Source organism: Anthonomus grandis, chromosome 3 (genome assembly GCF_022605725.1).
Source record: "Anthonomus grandis grandis chromosome 3, icAntGran1.3, whole genome shotgun sequence".
Classification (NCBI taxonomy): Eukaryota; Metazoa; Arthropoda; class Insecta; order Coleoptera; family Curculionidae; genus Anthonomus; species Anthonomus grandis.
In genome coordinates, this window is record NC_065548.1 from 9918989 (window position 1) to 9936940 (window position 17952).

A 17952-nucleotide genomic window follows, 5' to 3' on the forward strand; every position below is an offset into this window, starting at 1 on the left:
ATAATAAATATTTATTACTAATAGATTTTAATATAAATAATATTGCCGTTTATTAATTCTATGCTTTTTTATTTACCTACTTAGAGTAAAGGGATCTAATAAAAAGCACTTGTATGGATATTAAATATTTTATAATAATTCATGTTTTAAGATGCAATTTTTTAACATTTATATTTTTAATTCTTTACAGCCTATTAATAGACAAGTATTTTCAAACAAATATTTGAATTCAAAAATTTAAATATTCCTGTATTTCACACACACTTCACCTTCAAGTTTTTATTTAGGTTTTTTCTATGATCCCCTATTCTGCGTTTATGATGACGGTTCTCCCTTGATATCATGTAATCACAGTATCGGTATTTACTTGTGAAAATGTCGGCTTAAATCGCCTTTTTTTCATGGAATAGCACAAGACCTGATTACAATTTTGGTTAGATTTCTCACAACAAATATTCCATATAATATGATAAATTCTTCAAATTCTGAAGACAATATAAAAAGGAATAAACCTAATTTAGTTTAGCCTTTATTAGTTATTTTTTTAATAAATTTCATATCTCCCTCTTCACTTTTTCCAATCATTTTTCAGTTCTTTCTTTAGCCAAATACACGCAAGCAAATTGGTTACGTCAACAGGTCCCTAGACGCTCATTTGTTTGCTTTAACAAAATGGAATTTGGCTTCTAGTGTACTTTAGATGAGGATCGTGCCGCCATCAAATTAGACACAGCTTAAATTTATTTTTTTTTTGTTACCTTGGGCATTGTTTATTTCTCTTTATTAAGAGTCTGTAATAGAGTTTTTTTATGGTTTGTGTAGGTGGTTTAATTAGCCGTTATTCATTTAACCGGTAATAATAATTGAAATGTTTGAATTAAGGATTTTTAGATTCAGGTAATGATTTTTTTTTGTTTTTTAAGTGGGTTTATTAATGACTGAATTATAAGTAGGTAATTGTACTTTTTTAGAGGAAGTAGATATTTATATGGATAATGGTATAAATAGTCTACAAAATAACAATATTTAATGGTAAGCTTATTTTAGTTTTCTTGTGATACTTTTTTATATATTTTTTTTTAATTAAATTAGGCAAAAAGGTGCTATATTAAAAGATATATTTGAATTTTCAAGAAAAATTTCATTAAGAAAAATTACAATTTTCACAAATTCGCTGTTAAATAACTTATGTAAATTTATGATTAAATTTCACAAAAATAGCTAATAAACAATAAAATATCAATAGATATATTTAAATAAAAAAAAAATAAATCATTTTCAATTTAAGTGGCTATAGAACTTAATTTCTTTTTATTTTTATCAATTTTGATAATAGTACTACAAAATTTGTACTGCGTTATATTATTGTATATGTGAGAATATATTCCGTGATTCGAAACTCAATAGGGCCCTCTTCATGAAATCGTCACCTGAGCCATTAGCCTTATTTATTTGACATTATGGGACACTTTATGATGACGATTTATAAATGCGGAGTGTTTGTGTTAGTTTTAAGTTTTAAATAAGAGTTTTGCTATTAAAAAAAAAAGGGGACATTCGAATTTTAGACAGCGTCTGCGACGCATTATTTCTGAAAAGAAATTTGTTCTATTTTATTTTCAGATTTTTCGTTTTATTAAATCATAATTTAATTAAAACTCGGTGTTTTCTTACATATATATTTGAATAACATTAATTTTAATATATTTTTAAGACTTAAGGTAGACATACCAGAGATAACAATGTCGTTAATCAGGGCGTCAAAGTGCTACATCGTATTTAAGTTTATTAAAAATTTACTAAACGATATCTTGATTTGCAATAAAACACTTTTTTGCATCTTGGATCAAGAACTGCTTAAACCGTTAATTGTTTTTTTTTTCTTAAGAAAAATTTGATCTATCATTACACCATTGCTATATTAATATGAAAAAATGGCTTTATTCTTAAAACATTCTGACTCTAGTTAGACCACTCTGTTTTTCAAATTTTGAGACTAAGGAAAATTAAGGATTTTTATTAACCGGCTTTTGATTCATAATAATTCACATTTTCCTGAAAAAATTAAAGGAGAGTGAGCATCGTATCCATTTAAGTTATGCGCGAAAAAATTACCGTTACAATATTACAGGATTAGTATAATATGGGTTTTATTTATAACTTGACTATCCACTGCCTGAAATTTAGTTAATTAAATAAAATATTATTTATCCTACCTTTTATAACCTTCTAAGTAAGTTTTTATATATAATAATAATAATAATAATAAACGTCTTTTATTTAACAAACAAATAATTTACAGTTGTGATTATCATACATACATTTCTATAGGGAAATAAGAGAGGCAAAGTCTAGCTATGTGGCTACTCTTACTTAACCTACCTAATCCCTCTGAAGTGAAAATAAAACAATATCATGCAACTTATTAGCAAATAGCTCTTTAAATGTACGCACATATTGTAGAAAAAAATAAAGTTACTTAGAGAGTTATTATACACAACGACAAACTGTGCGATACAAAAGACCGTAATATAGCTTTATCCAGTAGCAGGTAGAGATTTTCTTTAAAAAGTAGATAGTTATATTTTGAAATAATTTCAAAGCCTAGTCCAGTTCAGCATACAATGCCAATACCTGTTTATAAGTTCTTCGAATATACAGGGTGTAAAAAGAGTGTCAAGCGAGCGCCCAGAGATAGAGCCACCCTAGGGGAATCCGAATCACCCCCATGTATATGATCCGATTTTTTTTAGTTTAAAAGTTATATTATTATATTTTTTGTGATTTTTTAGTATTATTCGACTTTTATGCTTATTTCTGCTATATTCATAGTAAATAGGTAAGGCAAATGCCTGATTTTTATTTTATTATTTAGATAAACGTTGACTCTGACAAGAACAAAGATAATTTTATCCAGAAATTAAAATATTGCTTACAAACATAAATAAATTGTGACTTAATTGTGTTACAGCATTTTTTTTTCAAAACATAATTATTGAAGAAACCTTATCGGTCTATCAGCTTTTCACTATAAAAAATTCATCGGGCTACCCTTATCGCATCTTATCTAAATAACAGTTAAAAGGAAAACAAAAAAAGATTTACTAATAAATGAAATAAAGCAAAAAGTGTTTTCATAAATTTATCTTTAATTATTACATAAAGTTTTCAAAATGATGACCTTGTTGTTCAATACAAATACGGCATCGGCGAAAAAAATTATCTTTTAACTGTCTAAATGCTAATCTGTTATTTTTTACGGTTTGTTTTGTTTCATTAATTTTTATTCTTAGTTCTTCTAAGTTTTTTGACTCTTGAGCGTAGACGACCTCCTTGTACTAATCCCAAACAAAAAAAAACAATTGGGTTTAAGTCCGGTGACCTGGGGGGCCACTGAATTGGTCCACCTCGACCGATCCACTTCTGTCTAAATCGCCTATTCAGATATTCTTGAACATTTATCGCATAATGGCAAGGAGCCCCGCCGTTCTGAAAAAACCTGTCTCTCCTTGTCTCCAAATCAACATCTTCTAACAGTTCATGGAGATTTTCTGTTAAAAAATTTAAATCGATTAGAATTAACATTTTTGTAAGCAATATTTTAATTTCTGAATCAAATTATCTTTGTTCTTGTCAGAGTCAACTTTTATCTAAATAATAAAATAAAAATCAGGCATTCGCTTTACCTATTTACTATGAATATAGCAGAAATAAGCATAAAAGTCGAATAATACTAAAAAATCACAAAAAATGTAATAAAAAATGTAATGAAATAACTCATAAACTAAAAAAAATTGGATCATATACATGGGGGTGATTCGGATTCCCCTAGGGTTGCTCTATCTATGGGCGCTCGCTTGACACTCTTTTTTGGGACACCCTGTATTATAAGGTTGGTTTATTACACAAGTTAGATACACTTTTCCTGGTTATTCTCCCATTTTTTTATTTTTTTATTAAGTATTGCCTCAACATGCTCATTTTAAGTGTCTTTTTGTCTTTAATAAGAAAGAAAAAAAATCCTTCTTATTCATGATGAGTTTGTTGATTAAATAAAAACAAACGCATTTTGTATTTAAATTTATTAATATTAAATATTTTAAAATTATCAGGTATGGAATTATATAAGGTGATTGCATTATATGAAAAGGATCTTTTATACATAGATGTTTTATGTAACGGGATGGAGAATGTGTTTTTGTTTCTAATAATTTGTCCATGCATGCTTGTCCTTGGCAGAAATTTATTTTTAAGAGTATTCGAGGTGTTAGTGGTATTGAGAAGCTTATGCACAAAATTTGAAAGATGTAGTTTTCTACGGCTTTCCATATTTAGCCAGTTAGATTCTACAATTTTATGAGTAATATGGTCATGCTTCCTGATTCCATATATCAATCGACAGCATGCGTTCTGTACCCTTTGTATTTTTTGTTTATGGAGAGCTGTAAGACATGGACCGTATAAAAAGTCACCATAGTTAAAATGTGAGAATACTAATGTGTCGCATAAACTTTTTTTCAATGAGTAGTTAAGAATGTGCCGATTATTATAAAATAATTTCAGCGCACAGAAGCTTTTTCTTGTTATATTCTGAACGTGTGCACTAAATCTGAGATCTTCGTCGATAGTTAAGCCAAGATTTTTTGCGCTGGATACAAATTTTAATGTAGTATCATTTATTTTTAATTTTAACTTGTTTTTAATAGAGTTTCTTTTGATTTTGCTGCCAATACATAATAGTTTAGTTTTGTCAAAATTTAAGTTTAGGTTATGTTCAGCAGATAATTCTGTAATTACCTGAAGATCAGCATTTATTTTATCGGCCATTTCTTGTGATTTGTTATAATCAAAAGAGACATAGATTTGTGTGTCATCCGCGTATACTTGTGTTTTACAGTATTTAGGTGCGAGAATTGTATCAATGGTGTAAATAATAAATAGAAGGGGTGATAAAATAGCTCCTTGTGGCACACCCGACAGAACATCCAATGCATTCGACGTAATATTATTATAGACCACCTTTTGCGATCGTTTGCTTAGAAATGAATTAATTAATTAAACCTGCTTGCTTTGAGCTTTGAAATGAATTAATAACTTAAAGAGTCCGCGTCGAACCCATAATATTTTAGCTTAGCTAATAGGAGACGGTGATCCAGAGTATCAAAGGCCTTGGAGAAGTCTAGAAGTACCAAAATATTTATGTAGCCTTCATCGCAGGCCCTGAATATATCATCAAGCACAGATGCTAAAGCAGATACTGTACTAAAATTCTCTCGAAATCCACATTGATTATCAGGCAGGATTTTATTAACAGTAAAATAAGTGAATATTTGGTTATAAAGGATTCGCTCAAAATCTCAATATATGTATCATAATTATGTGTATATATAAAATTTACGATAAATCTACTTTAAAGTTCATATTCTGGGAATATATAAGGACCCCTGATTTTTCCTAGAAAATCTTATAGCTCCGCAGAATATTTCTAAAGATTTTCTTCTATAAAGGCATACTTGTAATATATCATTAAAAAGGGAATATTTCGCTCCATCGAAGGATGTAATCAAAGCTACAACGTGGTATTAAAAATTATTAATTTAGGTCTATTTTAATTGTATTTAACTATTTTCTAACGACACATTATCAGATTCAGGGAACCATGCTAACAGTTCACATCAGTCAGTCTTTTAAACTTTTTTTCCAAATATCAAAAAACTTTCACCAGTTATCGATATTTTCTTTAATACAGGAATAATTTACTTACAATGCATTAAACTAAAACCATAATGTGTTACTTTTTTTTAGAACTAATATCCGTTTTTAATTTAAATAACTATGCTAAATAAAAGAATAAATAATTTCTTACACACAAGTCAGAAATATAGGAAGGACGCCAGGCATAACAATTAAATATGATGTTTTTAATATATTTAGTGACATTTTATGGCCTATATTAATACTATTACTTTACATTTGTACAATAAAAAATATAAAAAGGTGAGATTTAAAAGTGGCTTTATTAAAGTATCGTTTGCAAAAAATATATTTTAAAAAATGTATGGAATTTTTTAATTCACATATTTGACGCGACAGAGGTACGCGTTGTCTTAAAAATAAAAATATGTCCTCTGGAGATGAGCTTTTGTCAAAATGTTTTAGGATTTTAATATTTTATTACTTAATAAGTCTTAAAAGAGTTTGGTAAAATTTTTTTTAATTATTCTTGTTTACCCTTAAAACCAAGAAAATTTACCCTCAAAATTACCCACCTCTCACATTTTACTTTTAAAAATCCTCCTTTAATTTCCTTTAACATTATAGACATCTAAGTACGTCTCTTAAAGGTATTTATCACTTTAAGCGTTGGCATTTTAAAATGAAATATTTTACCAGAAACGAATGAATTAATCAACTTATGTCTAAGCATTCCTTTTAAATATTCTGTGTTTAAACATTAATGTATTCAAGTATAAATATTCATATGATATAAACGAGGACGACATAAGGTAACCCGTTTAATGTTGCCAAATTGTTGGTAACTTAAAAACGATATAGGCAGAAAATAACATAAACTTGTACAGTTTTTCAATTTAAATATATTATGGTGTTAATTCATAGTTCGTACTGTTGGTTTAGTATTAGCTTGATATGCTTAATAAATTAACTAATTTAAATTAGGCAATTAAAAAAAAATTCTCTATTTAATCGTTCCGAAAATTTAATTGTAAAAGTCGCTTTAAATTCCTATATAAACAAAAAAAATCTAATATTTTTTACTTAATTATACCAAAATAACTCTTGCTTTTTTAATTGATCATCAGTGTAACTGATTTGTTAATGTCACGCCTACATTTTAAAGAAGGTAGAAATCAGTTGTGTATACATATAATAGTTTATTTTTAGAAATATTTTTACATATTAAACAGAAGATTTTTAAACTTTAAAAATTGTATATAATGTGCTCATTCCAAGCGATGAATTGATCGAATTAATAAGTCAAATGTTCAATATGAAGAAGCAATTTATTTAATTAAACATAAAAAGTGTGATGCTCTAAATTGCAGCAGATACATGTAATCATGAAATTAAATAAGTGAGCATCAGTTTTTTTTTTAATTTAATATCATGGCCACACGTGACTGTGTCAATTTATAGCAACATCAGGTCTTATTTTTTACTCACTATAATTTATTGCTCATATTTTGGTACTATATGTAAAGGTTTTATGATAATTCAACCTTTTTTGAATGAACTGTAAAAGAGTGCGCATCGTATCCATTTAAGTTATGCTCAAAAATAATAGCGATCCGTTACCTTATTATCCCTTTTTTTGTTCAATTTAAAGACATGAAACAAATAAATAGAAGCGGTCGGCAAGGGGTCACTATTTTGCCGAAACTGTTTACGAACCTTCATGAGTATAATATTTAAATCTAAAAATTTGGACGATCTAGGGTTAAACATAAACGGTAAATGCCTAACGCATTTAAGATTTGCAGATGACATAGTTCTAATATAAGATCGTTTCGACCATGTTTTGAACATGCTACAACAGATAAACTCAACTTCCCATATGGAAGAATTAAAATTAATATGACAAAAACTAATTTTTGACTGACCTTGTGGTCGATAAGGGAGTGCATATAGATGACATCCAAGTAGAATAAAACTACCTTATAAAAGTATTTTGGCCATAAAATCCATATAAACAGAGATAATCAAACTTGCGAATTGCTTTGTATATATAATAGGAATACCTTTGAAAACTGAAGGCACAGACTAAAATCAGATTTACCAATTTTTCTGAATAGAGTTTTCAACCAGTGTGTCCTAACTTATGGTGCTGAGATTTTGACATTAACAAAGAAGACTGTACAAAAAATCAAAGTGGCACAGCGTACAATGGAAAGATTAATGCTGGGACTGACCCTTAGAGATCACATTGTACACCCTGAACTACGTAGAAGAACCAAGTTATTGATGCAGTAAAAATAATAGCATTCCTAAAGTGGAATTGAGCGAGATACATTGCGAGAATGCAGGACAACAGATGGACCAAGAGGATCATAGTGCGGATACCTAGAGATGACAGAAGCGGGGGACGATCTTCAACAAGATGGTCCAATGATAATAAATGGATCAACACAAATTGGATACAGGAGGCATAAAATAGGAGAATACAGAACCAATCAAGGAAGGCTTATGTGCAGTAGTGGACAAATGTGGGCTAAATTGATGATGATGATGATGCTTTAAATTGAGCGAAACCTATATAGCCATGTTGTATATGTTTTTGTGGCAAGTTCTTTGGCCTCTTGGAGTATTCTTGCACAAATTATTCAAATAAATTTAACAGATTCATTCAACTTGTTTGGTCTTTTGATGTGTTCCTGTAAAAAATATTTAGATAAATTTAACTGATTTTTTGTAGTAGTATGATATATAGTGCGACCGCAAGTCAGTTAGTGGGTGCCAACTAAATTTCAACAAACTATCAAAAAAAGCCTTAATGATCTTAAGGAAAAAAGTTTTTGATTTTTTTACGCAAAACTGTATGAAAATAAGTCTAGGAACCAAATTTGATCCAAAAAAAATGAGCATTTTAAAAGTAATTTTAGTTTTTAAAAAGATCTTATCTTACAATTTTTTCAATCATCATTCCTTATTAATAAAAAGGTATGTACAAAACTTTCTTAAAAACATCTAATAAGATTGATAAAAAGTTTTGATAAAAACTCACTTTTTTCTTAAAATTTTAACACCCTGTAGCTCAAAAACTAAGAGGTTTAGGAAATCAATTAATATTAACTTTTCTCTTTAAAATTACTCGAGAATTCACACCCTATATTATAAGCACTCAAATAATTAACACTCTGCATAATTCTTTTGGCACTAAATTAATTAGCACCCTACATGGCTCTTTTTAGAAAAATGTTTTGTATCAGTATAGCACGTCCATTTCCATAAATCTGCAGCAATTCACCCTATATAAAAAAAAGAAAAAAAATTATGCCTGAACTTGATATTTAGTTCAAACAATTAAAAAGCAAGTTTAAAAGGAACGTCTTTAACACGCGTTAAAAGCTTTTAATAAGGAAAACTTGTAAAAGAAAGTCTTCGTAAAGAAAATTTATTTATTACGATATTAAAATATAATATACTAACTCCTACTTTGTGTAAAATTATGTTGTTGAAAATATTTTTTTAATTATTATAACGTAGCTTTTTTCTATTCTTGTCTAATAAAACAAAGTTAAATCAAACCTACAATAACATTCAATGGCAATTATATGCACATAGTACGATTTAATAGGAAGTGTGTGGAGGTGGGGGTTGGATTGGGTTGGGTTAAGGGTTAAGGTAAAGTTTGAGTTAACCCAATCCATCCCAGCCCAACCATCCTTCATACACTTCTTATGAAATTCTGCGAAAAAATTTAAAAAATTTTTTTTTGTTTTTTATATACAGGGTGTCCGGGACAAAACGGTCTACCCTGAAAATCTTTAAGCAAGTCAAAAATCTTTAAACAAGCCAAATTTAATATTGAAGGAGACAATTGATTATAATTGGGTTCCTTTGACATCATATCCTCACCAGAGCCCCCATGTCAATTTTTTTTAATGGGAATAAGAAGAAAATTTTATTCTCTACATAGCCCTATTTTTATTATTTTATTTTATTAATTCGTTCTCAAAAAATATGAATTAATGTATTATCATGAATAAATATGATCTCCCAGGATACCAGCCCATACATTAAGTTTTTGAGGTTGCTGCGTATGTATTTTTCAAAATAAATGAGGATTAGTATCGCTCCTGTACCGAAAGTTGTCTATTGACTTCACCATGTAAATAAAAGGAGCATTCATCTGAGAAATACATATTGTACAGTAAATTTTTCTCATGATTTCACCTATCACTAAAGTACTCACCAAATTGCACACGACAACAAAATCATCTTCATTTAGCTCATGTACTAGTTTGATTTTATAAGTATGATATTTGTGTAATTTTAAACTTTAATGAACGGTACTTTTAGATACGCAAAATGCGGTGGAAATTTTTTGAAATTTCTCAACATGACACAACACCGCAACTTCTACCACTTCATTTTTCACTGGATGCTGAACTTCATTTTTCTGTTTTATACTGACCCTATTTCTTAAAACTTCCTTATCAAATCCATTACATAACGATGATTTACCCTTCTATCCAGATGATTACAATTAAAAGCATATGCTTTTGCTCTAGCAGGCTTATTTTATTGACAATAAAGACCCACTAATTCAAATGTTTCTTGCAGCGTATAGACCATTGTTATCAGTACTGTCAATATCACTAGAACTAGATTAAACACTTCAAGATCTATACTAAAATAAAAATAACTAAACCAACAAAAGCGCCGAAATATGCAGGTATTTACTGCATATTTTATGCTGCATATTTTGTCAAATTACCTTTTCGAAATGTATTTTTTTTCTTGATTAGAAATAATATATGGATGATTAAATAAAAGAAAATTTATGCAGGCAACAAAATTGCAAGATTTAAACTTTTGAAGAATGTCAGCCACGTTTATTCATATTTTTTAAGAACGACTTAATAAAATGAAATAAATGAAAATAGGCCTATTACCTTTAATTCAAGGTACCCCATAGGGGTCGAGTGATACTTTGGGGTGCTCTGGGGAGTAATGGGAATCGCAATTTTTGTAAATTTGTGTGTTAAGCAGTTTTTCGTTAAACAATTTATTTTTCAAGATTTTCAGGGTGGACTGTTTTGTCTTGGACACCCTGTATGTAATGATAGCTATTAAGCTAAATATCGTATATTTCGCCAAATTTGATTGAGTTTTATACAGTGAACGGCAAATATATGGAACAGATTCAATAAAAAATATATGAGGGCGTGTTCGAAAAAACGCTCGCACGCGTCGATTAATATTTTTGGTTACGCATTTTTTCAACAAAAATTTTGTATACAGGGTGTCTTATGTAGCCGTGGTCGATACCAACTTTCTTATTTTAAATGGTACACCCTATATATGATTACATTTTTAGATTCTACACAAAATTATAAACATTTTGACATATGACATGCCATACTTTTATTCAACCGTTTCTAAGATACGCGGTTTTGAAAACTGTTTTTATGAATTCGTCCCTACAATGTCCAAATGTCGAATGTGAAAATACCTACTTTTCAGGAGAGCTAAAAAACATATTTAATTGTCATTTAAAAATTATCGCATATGCCAACTTATTTTTTTTTATATTACTGCTATGCAGTTTTTCATTCTTTTTGTGATAGTGCTAACACTTATATTTTTTTTTCTTATTATAGGCTAAAAATCTATATTTGTCATTTTGAATCTTATTAAAAATATGTACCAATTTACGGCTTTGTCAAAAATTTTACTTCAAAGAATTGAATGTGACATATTAGATTGTTTGTGTTATCAAAATTTAGTTTTTTTGTTTTTAATAAAAGTCAAGTAATGAAACAAAAATTGACATACAAATTATTTATTATAAGCACTAAACACATTAGAAAACAAAACCAAGAACAAAATAAAAATATGGTTAAGTGGAATTAAATGATAGAAGAATCATCGTTCTCACGGAAATTTAAACATGAAATTAAATTACAATTAGAAATATTTTTTAAATCTCTTCGGGCTCATCTTCATCTTCATTAGCATCTGGCTCTGGTAGACAGCCCCTTACTTCGCTTGATGTTGGTAGAGAGTAGTAGTATCGGTGGTAGGGTTTTGGGAAATTTTGTGAGCACAGTGTCAAAAGATCTCTTTTTTTACATCGGTTATGGGAAGTCTATTATTATAAGGAGTAGAAGGAGTTGTTTGATAATATCCTCTTTTTTTTGTAGCCACTAATTTCAAAAAGTCCTCGTTATAGTTTCGTTTCATTAAAATGTGTTTGTTTTTATTCTTTTTATATTGAAACCATACACCATCAATGAAAGTAAAATTTTTTCATCAACAAGATTTTGAAGATTTTTTGATATTTGCGGTGTCTAACTAACAAATGTATCATATGTGAATATTCGATACTTTGATTCTGTAAGATATAGAAATACATATATATTCGCTACTTCTAAAACGCGTTCTAAACGAGCTACGGATTCAATAATTCCAAGCCACAAGACGTATTACGTCTAGTATAACAGCAATGTATCGAATTTGAAAAATCCTTTTTTTCACATTCGATAGTTGGACATTGTAGGGACGAATTTAAAAGCCTCTAAAACGCGGTCGCGTTAATGAAGGGTCTGCTGGACAAGTGGACCCACCGAACACAGAACACAAAGAGGAATCCTTAGTCTGTTTTCTGTGCCACCGAAGATGGACCGGGTCCCCTGGTATGAAACAGGCCAAAGCGCACATAGGTGGGCTCTCTGCCTGTCTCACCAAAAATCTACTACGCCTAAAAAGACGCGAAATTCGGCTAGTGACAGGTCTTTTAACCGGTCACTGGCACTTAAGAAGCCATCTCCATACTATCGGTATTGCGGACAACCCGGAATGCCGATGGTGCTGTGAGAAGAATGAAACAGTTGACCATGTAGTCGGGGAGTGTCGGACAGTTCAAAAATTCAATGCAAGCCTCTAAAACTTATTTTATTAAATATAGAAAAAAAATGGATTTCACTTTTCTATTCTTACTTTTTAATTCCTTTTTTTCTGAAAACATACAAAATATGGTACATGTCAAAAAATATGGAACAAATGCGCTTAAAATTCTTTAAGTATCTAATAAAAAAACAAGCATTACAAGGTATAAAAGGTATATTGTCATGGTAGGTAAATTGTCAAATATGACTTGTGTCAGTGCGTATTTAAATTAAATATGGTTCTTTTAAATGAAATTTAATGATTTTAAATTTTAATTTTTATTGGATACGGAGATAAACAAAGAACCCAAGAAGAAGTTTGTAATTTGTTTAATGCAAAATATCCTTAAAGGCCCATTACAGTAAGTAAAATTGAAAGAAAATTTAGAAAAATCGTAGACGGTCAGGTCGTTCAAAAATTAATGAAAATACAAGATTGAATATTTTATTAGAAGTGAAAGATAATCCCCATATTTCGTCTTCTGAAGTAGCCTCAAAAAATGCTGTGAGCCAACGAACAACTTTGCGTGTATTAAAGAAAGAAAAGTATCATCCAGACCAACTTATATTACGGCATGAACTAAACGCTGATGATCCTGTTCGCAGACTAGAATTTTATGAAAATTTGAGGGAAATGTGTAACTTAAATTCATTGTTCCATCGGCAGATACTGTTTAGCTATAGAGTACGAATAATCCTCATTGGATGAGAAAAAATCATACACAGAAGCCGCAAAAATCAAATGTTTGAGCAGGGAATTCAAATAATAAAATTATTTTACATTTTTTTTTGCCACTCTTACCAGAGACGGATATTTAGAATTTCTTCAAAATGATTTGATTGCAACTCTCGCAATTTCTTTTCCAAATACAAATCAGCTTAATATGCCAATTAGATCTATTTGGTTTCAACCGGATTGTGCCCCATCCCATTTTGTTCGTCAGGTACGCGAATATTAGAATGCAGTATTTCTCGGACAGTCGATTGGTAGAAGGGGTCCTACGGAATGGCCTGCAAGATCCCTAGATCTAACACCCCCGGATTTTTTTCTTTGGGGGTATTTAAAATCAAAAGTTTATATATTTAAAGAGAAACCGCGGAATTTAGATGATGATTTAAAGGATGATTTTTAGATGATGATGATGATTGGATATGAAATTAGTCAAATTAATGAAAATACTGTTTTAAATAGACTAGCAGTTTGCCAGGGCATTTTGAACACTTAATAAAATAATTAAAGTATTTAATTCGTTGAGTTTTATTTAAATTTTATGTATATTGATTTCTTTTTGACATGTATCATATTTTTTATATTTTCAAAAAAAGGGAATTAAAAAGTAATAGGAAAAAGAAATTCGTTTTTTCATTTTTTTAACAGCAATTTTAAAAACCGCGTAATTTAGAAACAGTATGGCATGTGATACGTCAAAATGTTTATAATTTTTTGTAGAATCTAAAAATGTAATCACCTATAGAGTGTTCTATTTAAAATAAGAAAGTTGCTATCGACCACGGCCACATGAGACACACCGTATACAAAATTATGGTTGAAAAAAATGCGCAATTAAAATTATTAATCAACGTGTGCGAGCGTTTTTTTGAACATGCCCTAATTAATTTTTTATAGAATTTGTTCATATTTTTGCCGTTCACTGTATACTTATAATATTTTGCTGTATGAGAATAAAGACGTTTATTATTATTATTATTACTAGTATTAATATAAATCAGTTTTTTAAAACACAAAACTCACTCTGTATATTTTTTCGCCATAGATATATTTCAAATATTGGTGTCATATTTTGTAATTTTGCATTTGCTTCGATTACTTAATAAAAATATATTAATTAGTAAACACTATAGCACATAAATTTCTAGTATGTCTGCAGCAATCCATCCCATTTAAAAGAAATTATTTTTTATGTCTAAAGCTTTAGAATCTTTCATTTTTACTTTAAAACATCATTAATATAGGGCTTAAAAGGAACGTCTTTAGCACCTGTTAGAAGCTTTTAGTAGAGAAAACTTGCAGAAGTAAATTCTCGTAAAGAAAATGTATTTACTACAAAAAATTATAATTTACTAATTTTTTCTACTAGTTTGGGTAAACTTTTTTATTGAAAATATATTTTTTTTTAATTATTAAATCATAGATTTTTTCTATTCTTGTAAATCAAAACTCTAATAAAATTTATTTAAATTATAATTATCAGGTTAAATATATTCAAAATGTTTGAATTGTTTGTAAAAAAAACATCAACAATCAAAAAATCTATTTTTATGCTTATTTGTTTCATGTTCTAATTTTTGTGCAATTTTAAATTTTTTGGTTATATTTACAAAACAAACACTAGAATCAACTTACCAAACAAAAAGAAAGTCCCCAAAACTACTCAAAATGTAGTTTTTAGGCTTATGTTTGATCAATTTTTTGTTAGCAATTTTAATTTTTTTTCTCATATTAAAAAAAAATACAATAATTCACAAAATGAACTTACCAAACAAAAGTAAAAACTACTCAATCCAATAACAAACTTCGTAAACAGTTCAAAAGTACCACCTAATTAATTTTTACAATCACAAAATAGACAAACGTTAATCAAGTGAGTTACTAAAAAAATGTTATGAAAAGTTCGCGGGTGACAACGCGTAAAATTTCGCGATTTTCACCGGACAAAGCGCGAGAACCGAATAAGCGCGTGTCCCGACTACGCGCCACAACAGTGTCGGTTCTCTTCGCTCATTTAACGTCAAAAACGGGCGAGGAAATACCGTTTCTGTTCTGCCTCTTGCTTTTACGAAAACGATAAAGTCCTGCTGATTGTGTGGTGCGTTCAACGCACGCATCCCTACATTTACCAACCCGGCTCCTGTTTGAATTTGCTTCATTTCCTGCCTAAGGGTTGGAAACAGCAGTGTAATTTATTCGTCTGCTGAAATTAAATTTAATATTATAAACATAGGATATACAGGATGTAAATCGATAGATGCGAAAAAATTTAGGGGCTGATTCTTGGGTAAATTTTAAGAAAAGAACTTTATATGGACGTATGTCCTAAAAGTCCTAACTTTTGATATACCGGGTGGTAAAGATTGAAGAAAAATATATGTTTTTTTACAATACCTGTCAAACTCCTGTAGATATTTTAGTAATATTTGTTATGCATTTGAAAGGCATTTTCTGAGGCTCACTAATTTTTTTTATTTGTATTAGTGACGTTCGTGCAAGATTTAAAGTAAATATTTTTTAAGACAAATATGATGATTATTAATTCTTGCCTTTAGAAACTTTTTTGTGCAATTTTGATCCATTTCATCAACATGGCAAATTATTCAAACGCAGAAATAGCCGATATGCATTTTGTTTATGGTCTTGCTAACGGAAATTAATTGCAAGCATCTAGAATGTATGCTAAAATCTACCCTCAACGAATGGCACCTTATCATATATTACTTGCACGCCTTCATCAAAGACTACGAGAAACTGGAACTTTTCAACCATGAAAGTATGATTGTGGCCCCCAACGCGATATTAGAACACCGGAATTGGAAGAAGCAGTACTTAATTTAATTGATGAACAACCTGACACCATTGCTAGAAAAATTGGTTTGTAGCTACATGTTAATCATATGACGGTATGTTTTTAAGGCAGATTCTGTTTACCGGTGAATCTAATTTTTCCAGAGAGGCACTCGTTAACTACCATAATAACCACATTTGGGCCGATGAAAATCCCAATTTTCTTTAAATGTATAGGTTGGAATCATTGGAGACCACCTTATTGACCCACATTTTCTACCACAGAGATTAAATAGGAAAACATACACTCGTTTTCTTCAAGACATACTTCCAGGAGTTCTTCAAGCGGTACCCCTAGATCTTAGAAGAGTAATGTGGTATATGCACGATGGGGCTCCTGCCGATTTTAATTTTTTAGCACGTCGTTATTTAGACGAAACATATCCAAATATTTGGATAGGCCAAGGCGGTCCTCAGTTTTGGCCACCCCGGTCACCAGATATGAATCCACTAGATTTCACCACATGGGCTTATTTAAAAACTTTGGTGTACAGGAATCCAATACTGGATATTGATGACTTGAGAAATCGAATCATTAATTATTCATGTGCCGTAATTCAAAATTCTCTCGGAATTTTTTATCGGATTCGTCGACAAATGCGGCGACGTATACACTCTTGCATAATAGCAGAGGGTGGTCATTTTCAAAATTTTTTATAATTATTTAATTTCTTTTTCTTTCATTTGGTTTAAAACAAAAATTAGAATCATATCTAAACATTAATAATAAACACGTAATACATTTAGGTAGATGGATTTTATTTTTTTAATCGAATTCGCAACCTCGGACAAAAGAAAGTAAAGAGATCCAATTTGCTCAGAAATAAATAAGAGTTACAAAAACAAAAAAAAAAGTGGCGTACGACATTTTTCATCAAAAATATTTAGTTTAAACCTTACATGAACATCGCTGGTACAAATAAAAAAAATTAGTGAGCCTCAAAAAATGCCTTTTGATGCATAGAAAATGCATACCAAATTTAATTAAAATATTTACAGGGGTTTTACAGGTATTATAAAAAAAAACATATATTTGTCTTCAATATTTAGCAGTCGGTATCTCAAAAGTTACGCCTTTTAGGACATACGTTTATATAAAGTATTTTTTGATGCATAGAAAATGCATACCAAATTTTATTAAAATATTTACAGGGGTTTTACAGGTATTATAAAAAAAAACATATATTTGTCTTCAATATTTAGCAGTCGGTATCTCAAAAGTTACGCCTTTTAGGACATACGTTCATATAAAGTATTTTTCTTAAAATTTACCCAAGAATAAGCCCCCCAATTTTTTCGCATCTATTTATTTACAGCTTGTATTTAGGGGTAGATGATGTGGACCCTAAGTTCACAAAAATGTGGCAAATTTATTAAGAACAAGTCGTATATTAAATTAAAGGGAGCGGTGCACAGGATTTCTCACACTTATATTATTTATAAATGTAATGAAAAAAAAGTCCCTACCAGACTAATATTCAATCTTTCAGTTGGGCAGGTCTGGATTTACAACCTCTCTGCCAAATTATAAATGTGTTGTTTTTTATAACCCAACATTCTTTGTATGCTTCTTACTAAGTAAATTCGATGTGGGGTCAAATAAAACTCAGAACTCTAAGAAAATTAAAATAAAAAACTGTTTAAAAATTTAAAAATAAAAATTAATTAATAAAATTAATATAATTAATTTTTATTTTTATTAATAATAAAATTAATTAATAAAAATAAAAATTAAATTTAAAA

The 17952-nt window shown here is 29.5% G+C and overlaps 1 protein-coding gene across 1 annotated transcript in view; it reads right to left on the reverse strand.

The window, feature by feature from the left end:
- The window catches only part of LOC126733779 (pyrokinin-1 receptor-like), a 177590-nt gene extending 162212 nt beyond the window's left edge, over positions 1-15378 (reverse strand). Inside the window, exon 1 of the mRNA XM_050437176.1 lies at positions 15128-15378. The gene's annotated coding sequence lies outside the window, so the exon portion shown is untranslated. The remainder of the gene's footprint in view (positions 1-15127) is intronic.
- Between the last annotated feature and the right edge of the window lie 2574 nt (positions 15379-17952).